The sequence below is a fragment of the Adiantum capillus-veneris genome, chromosome 24 (genome assembly GCF_014529385.1).
Source record: "Adiantum capillus-veneris isolate H3 chromosome 24, ASM1452938v2, whole genome shotgun sequence".
NCBI lineage: Eukaryota > Viridiplantae > Streptophyta > Polypodiopsida > Polypodiales > Pteridaceae > Adiantum > Adiantum capillus-veneris.
In genome coordinates, this window is record NC_140954.1 from 89,097,960 (window position 1) to 89,105,004 (window position 7,045).

Sequence of the window (7,045 nt, forward strand, 5' to 3'; positions counted from 1 at the left end):
GAGAGAGAGAGAGAGAGAGCCCTGGAGTAAGAGAGCCGGGAGAATGCATGACCATTGACACAAGAGAGAGAGAGAGAGAGAGAGAGAGACAGAGAGAGAGAGAGAGAGAGAGAGAGAAGACTTGAGAGCAGTGTTTCTAAAAAATGCATCTTTGATTAATCTCGTGCTGTTTTCAGTTTCAAAAAAGTCGACACTACAGAGAGACAGACAGAGATAGATAGATAGAGATAGAGAGAGAGAGAGAGGCTCACAGCCCCCATAGCTCTGTAGTCTAGAGTCCCAGTGTTAGGGGAAAATGCGTCTCTCTCTTAATATCGTGCCGTTTTTGCCGGTTCAGAGCAAGGGAAAAAGGAGAAATTTCTCCAAGAAATAGAGAAAAATTACGCAAAAACCCAAAAATTGTGCCGTTTTTGCCGGTTCAAAGCAAGGGGAAAAGGAGAAATTTCGCCCCGAAATAGAGAAAATAATGCAAAAACCCAAAAGAATAACGTAATTTTATAAAATTTCCTCTTGGACAATTCAAGGAAAGGAGTTTTATATGCTTGGAAAAATGATTGTTCTGGATTGGTTGAGATGGTAAGTGAGTTGCACATGTGTTGTGAGTACACGTATATGGTCCACTCTGTGGGACCGTGAGTGTGTGAGGGTGTGATTGGTCCATTGAAAGGCATGGACATTAGATAGTGGCAATGGGCACTGTTTTGAACCCTCATCGCCAACATCCTTTTCAAATGCAGAAGCATTGAGCAATGAGCAATGAGCATTGCCCCGGTTGTAGGCTAGCTCCAATCTAGCCTAGGCCTACTTAGCAACTCCAAGGCAGGCGGGCGAGCCGCAAGCGTACGTTAGAGAGAGAGAGAGAGAGAGAGAGAGAGAGAGAGAACTCTTACGAGCTCTTGAAACAGATACAAAATTGCAAGCTGTCAACCTCCCACCCAGGTAGGCACCTGATTGCGCGCGCACGCACACATACGATGATGAAATAAAATGATATAGCTCATTAATATTGGGAAGAAAGAGGGGAGACCGGTTGCTTAAACAATTCAACACTTGCTCACAAACATCACCATCAACCTGTCAACCTCTTTCTCCAATTTCCAAGCACACACATACCTAGACTATGACACACACACACACACACACACACACACACACACTAAAAGCATAGAATTGACAGAGACAAGCTGTAAGAGGGTGTAAGAACATGGAAGAGAAGATGTAGACCTAGTGAAGGAGTACAAGCAAACACAGAATAGCTTAAGAGAGGAGAGATGGAAAATTGACAGTATCTACACTAGAAAGGCCTAAAATCATAGCCCCAAACTCCATGGCACCTCTCTTGTGGAGTGGCTATTTGATATGTTGATTTATTATTGGTGTCAAAATTGGAGGCCCCTCTTTTACACTTTAGTAATGAGTGGGACACACTAGTTATTGCATGACCCTCTTAGGGTGGATTCTCACTGTCCTATTTACAAAGGAGCCATAATGGCTTAGCCCCAAACTCCATGGCACCTCTCTGTGGAGTTGGTACTTGATATTTTGATTTATTATTGGTGCCAAAATTGGAGGCCCCTCTTTTACACTTTAGTTTCACTTTAGTGATGAGTGGTACACATTAGTTATTGCATGACCCTCTTAGGGTGGGTTTTGAGTGTCCTATTTACAAAGGAGCCATGGCACCGCTCTTGTGGAGTTGGTATTTGATAACTTAATTTATTATTGGTGCCAAAATTGGAGGCCCCTCTTTTACACTTTAGTTCCACTTTAGTAATGAGTGATACACAAACACTAGTTATTGCATGACCCTCTTAGGGTGGGTTCTCACTGTCCTATTTACAAAGGAGCCATAGTGGCTTATTTCTAAAATACTGTGCTAGGATAAAATGACAGAGAATTATTATTTACGGAAGCCTCCTCGTTAACTCCCAGAGTTCCAATCTACAAACCATCATGCACTCAATGTTATTAAAATTCAGAAAGAAGCACATAATTAATCATTAAGCCAGCTATCCCGATTGCAGTTAACCATATGCAATAGGTTGTGCTCAGTTTCGTAACATCCCTCCCACCAGGGATAGCAATTGTCCTCAGTTTCTCTAAAAAATCAACTGAAGGTAGGGGTCCTCTAAAAGGCCTAAAAAGACTAATGTGGAAAGCATTGTCAATGTGCCAATGTGAAGGTAGGTCTAAATGAAATGAAACATCATTTATCACATCAAAAAATCTAAAAGGACCGTAAAAACAAGGAGCAAGTTTAACAAAAACATTAGTATCAATACTTTTGATCCTTCGTTTTTCAATGCGAAGTATAACATAATCACCTTCTTTGAATTGGTGTGCCTTGTGGTGCTTGTTAGCATGCTTAGTGTAAAGTTCTTTTGTGAATGTTTAATGATAGAATGCACACTTGCATAAACATCATGAAAGTCAGCAATGGAATCATCAGTGGCACGCACAACATTAGAAAGACGTGAAGCAGAGTAGGAAGAGAGACCATATACAACTTCAAATGGAGATTTACCTATGGAAGTGTGAGTGGTGTTATTATATGTAAATTATATAATATGCAGATAACCATCCCATTTCTTGGGTTGAGAAGAAACATAAGCTTTTAACAAGTCAATGATGGTGCGATTAGTGACTTCAGTTTGACCATTAGATACAGGACGCAATGCAAAAGTAAAATCAAGTGTGCTTCCAAGATTTTCAAAGATAGTAGTCCAAAAAGCACTACAAAATTTGGAATCTCGATCAAATATTATAACTTTAGGCAAACCATGATGTGGGAAGACAACTTTAAGAAATAGAAGTGCAGCTTGATGTTCTGTGAGTGTTTTCTTACAAGGAATGAAGTATACTTGTTTAGAAAAACGATCACTAACAATCCAAATCATGTCATGTTTGTGCATTGTGAGTGAGAAACCAGTTGTAGACATGTAGTAGTGTTAGTGTGTATACGCGATTCACCAGGGGCACTTTTCTCCCACTGGGTTTTTCCCCCTGGACATCTGGTGTGAAAGGACACCTTATCTCTTAGGGTTTCATATAAGCTTTGTAGCTCTAAGTTTGTATATACACTATTATTCTAATACAGAGAGACAGACTACAGAGATCTCGTACTCAAGCTCTGTGTCTTCTCCTTCTCCATCTTCTTCCTACTCTGAGTTGTTGTCTTCCTTCTGTTTCCTGTTTTATCATCTTCAACAATTGGTATCAGAGCAAGGTGATTTCCAGAGCCTCTACTTGCGTTTTCGCGTCCGCGCGCGCAATCGCAGTTTTCAGGCAGTTTTCGGAAAATTTGCTCGTGGGAGCATCTTCGACGTTCCGGGAGTATTCTAAGTAGGTGACCTGAAGTTTTATCCCCCTTTCGAAGCCGTTCAAGCCATCAAAATTTTGTTCTGAGCAGCGTAGCAGAAGTTACTTTTCGGAGGCGTTTAGATCAAGAGGGTGTGCTTTTTGACAGATTTTCTTCAGGTAAACAGTTATTTTGGGAAGCAGCTTGTCTTAGCTTTGTGCTGAGATTTTGTGTAGAGTTTTGCTTGGATTGGAGAGGAGATTTGTGAATCTCTTGGAGGTTCTTTTGCTCTCTTGTGTGCATCCACAGTATGGCTCAATCTACGGAGAAAGAGATTTTTGGTGCGTTTACATCCGAAGACAAATTGGATGGTACCAACTATTCTCTTTGGTCTTTTATGGCCAAAAATGTTTTGGTTGGTAAAGGATTGTGGGATTATGTATCTGGAGATGAAGTTCGTCCAGTTAGCATTGCACCTGCCACGCCTGGTCGTGGTGCAGCTGTTGGTGTAGGACCCTCACAAGTCACTCCAGAGCAAAAGAGATGGGATACTAAAGATGCACATGCTATGGCTGTGATTGCCTTAATCATAAAGAGGACAATCACACCACATATCAGATCTTGCAGAACTTCTGAGGATGCTTGGAACACTCTGCAAGCTATGTTTGGAGGAAGAAACGCTGCCAGAATAGAGTTTTTGAAGAAACAACTTGACAAAATACAGATGGACGAAGATGACGATATTGTCGAGCATCTTACAAAAATCAGGGATCTTAAAGAGCAATTGCTTAGCATTGATGAAGTGATTCCAGAGAAGGACTTGGTTTCCAAAACACTCAATTCACTACCACCATCTTATTTGACTTTTCAGACTTCTTTGACTCTGTCTTTGCGAGCTAATCCTGAGCCTCTTCATTTTGAAGAGTTAGTGGCTTTGCTATTGCAGGAGGATCAATCACGTAAGAAAAAGTCTTTACAGGTGGATGGTATGGATCATGCTCTTGTTGTACAGAACAAAAACAAGGGTAAAGAGAGTGCTCATTACTCCAAGTCTAGTGCAGGACAATCTTCAGAGAAGTCTAAAGGTGATTCCGACAAGTCCAAGAAGAAAGGTAAATGTCACTACTGCAAGAAACCTGGTCACTACATTAGTGAGTGTAAAAAGCGAATTGCTAAAGAAAAGAAGAAAGAGTCAAGTTTGGTTGTTTCAGCTTCTGGTGATTCTTCTACAGCTAAAGAAGAGTCTGCAAACTTTTTGCAGGATTCTTATGCTTTTGTAGTATGTTCAGATTTTTCTGCTTACAGTGTTGACAAGACACAAATGATTTGGTACTTTGATAGTGGTGCATCCAGGCATATTACTTCAAGGAAGGATTTGTTTTGTTCATTGGATGCAGCTCCAGCAGGAAAGAAGGTGACATGTGCAAATAATGCTTCTTATCCAATCAAAGATGTTGGTAAGATTTTGATTACCATTTCAGATGGTTTAGATTTATGCTTGCCAGATGTCTTATATGTTCCAGGGATCAAGAAGAATTTGTTGTCTGTATCCTCTCTTGCAAAAAATGGTCTTCGGGTCATTTTTGAGGATGACAGATGTGTTGTACGAGATCGAGAGAATGGTTATTCTCTTATCACTACAGGTACGCTGGAAAATAGACTATTTGTGCTAGATCGTTATGAAAAGCAGATTCAGGAATGTATTGCAGAAACAAAGACTCAGGCCATGCAGGATGCTGAGTTGTGGCATGCTAGATTCGGGCATGTTAGTTATGGCAGTTTGATGACTTTACAACGTCATAATATGGTGCATGATTTGTCTTTATTGGAGATTCCACCAAGACATGTATGTGAAGGTTGCGTTCTTGGAAAGATGCACAGATTTTCATTTTCGCAGGATGGTTCAGTTAGAGCGACACGAAAGTTGCAGCTTGTACACAGTGATGTATGTGGTCCTATGAGGACGCCATCTATAGGAAACAACCTTTATTTTGTGACCTTCATTGATGACTTTTCCAGGTTTTGTTGGGTGTATCCACTCAAAGCAAAGTCAGATGTGTTTGCAGTTTTTCAACATTATGTCGCCATGGTTGAAAATGAAACAGGTTGCAAAGTACAGACTCTTCGTACCGATCGAGGAGGTGAATACATGTCAGGTACATTTAAGGATTTTTTGGGAAAGAAAGACATTAAACACCAATGCACTATGCCATACACACCACAACAGAATGGTGTTGCAGAAAGGAAGAACAGGTCTTTAATGGAGACGGCTAGATGTATGCTCAAAACTAAGAGTTTGCCTCATAATCTATGGATGGAGGCAATTGCTTGTGCAGCACATGTTTTGAACAGGTGTCCTACTCGTGCCTTGAAGACCATTACTCCATTTGAAGCTTGGTATGACAGAAAACCTTCAGCCAGTTATCTTCGTGTTTTTGGTTGTCTTACTTATGCTCACATCCCTCAGCAGTTACGTGGGAAGCTTGATGATAAGGCAATCAAATGTATATTTGTGGGGTACAATAGTGGAAGTAAAGGTTATAGACTTTACAATCCTGCTACAAACAAGATTTTTGAAAGTCGTGATGTAATTTTTGCAGAAACTACTGCTCAACCTATGGTTGCTTTTGATGTACCTCTTATGCAGACACATGATGTATTTGAAGGTTTGCTTCCTTCTTTTGTGGAGAATCAAGAATCACAACAGGTTGATAATCTTGATCAATCTTTTGATCAGCATGTGACACCTCATGATGTAGAGGAAATTGTGCGTGAAGAGCAAGAAGTTCTCAGGGAAGAAAGAACCTTGCCTAAATGGGTTCAGAAAGCTTTGCAGGATAGCAAGTTGGATGCACCGTTGCCACGAAAAACACGTGCTGGTACTACTTTTGGCAGAGAGCAAGTAGATTTGGCTTGCTTTAGCACTCTTTGTGATGTAGATGAGCATGATTCATTTGAACAAGCTTTAGAGTGTGCTCAGTGGAAAGATGCTATGCAGCAAGAAATTGATTCTATTCATAAGAATCATACATGGGATCTAGTGGACTTGCCTACAGGTAAAAAACCTATTGGTACAAAGTGGGTTTTTAAGGTAAAAAGGAAACAAGATGGTACTGTTGACAGGTACAAAGCAAGGCTTGTGGCAAAAGGCTATGCGCAACAGAAAGGCATAGATTATGATGAAACCTTTGCTCCTACTTCTTGTGCGTCCACAGTTAGATCACTAGTTGCAATTGCTGCTCATCATGGTTGGAAAGTGCATCAGTTGGATATCAAAACTACTTTTTTGAATGGTGATTTGAAGGAAGAAGTTTATGTAAGTCAACCAAGTGGTTTTGTTGTAAAAGGTCAAGAGCAAAAGGTATGTAGATTGCGTAAAGCTTTGTATGGTCTCAAACAGGCTCCAAGAGCATGTTATGAGAAGATACATACTTATTTGATTGGCCAGGGATTTCAGAATAGTCCAACAGAAAGTACTTTGTATGTCAAAAAGAGAGATGGAGTTCTCATTATGCTAACACTTTATGTGGATGATATGCTTCTTACAGGCAATGGTGCAGATGAAATTGAAGCGTTTAAAGATGCTTTGAGAAAAACCTTTGAGATGTCTGATCTTGTTTTGCTACATTATTACTTGGGTATTTAGTTTGTGCAATCAGAGGATGGCATATACATGTTGCAGGCAAAGTATTTGCATAAAATTTTGGACAAGTTTGGTATGAAAAATTGTAAACCAATCTCTAAACC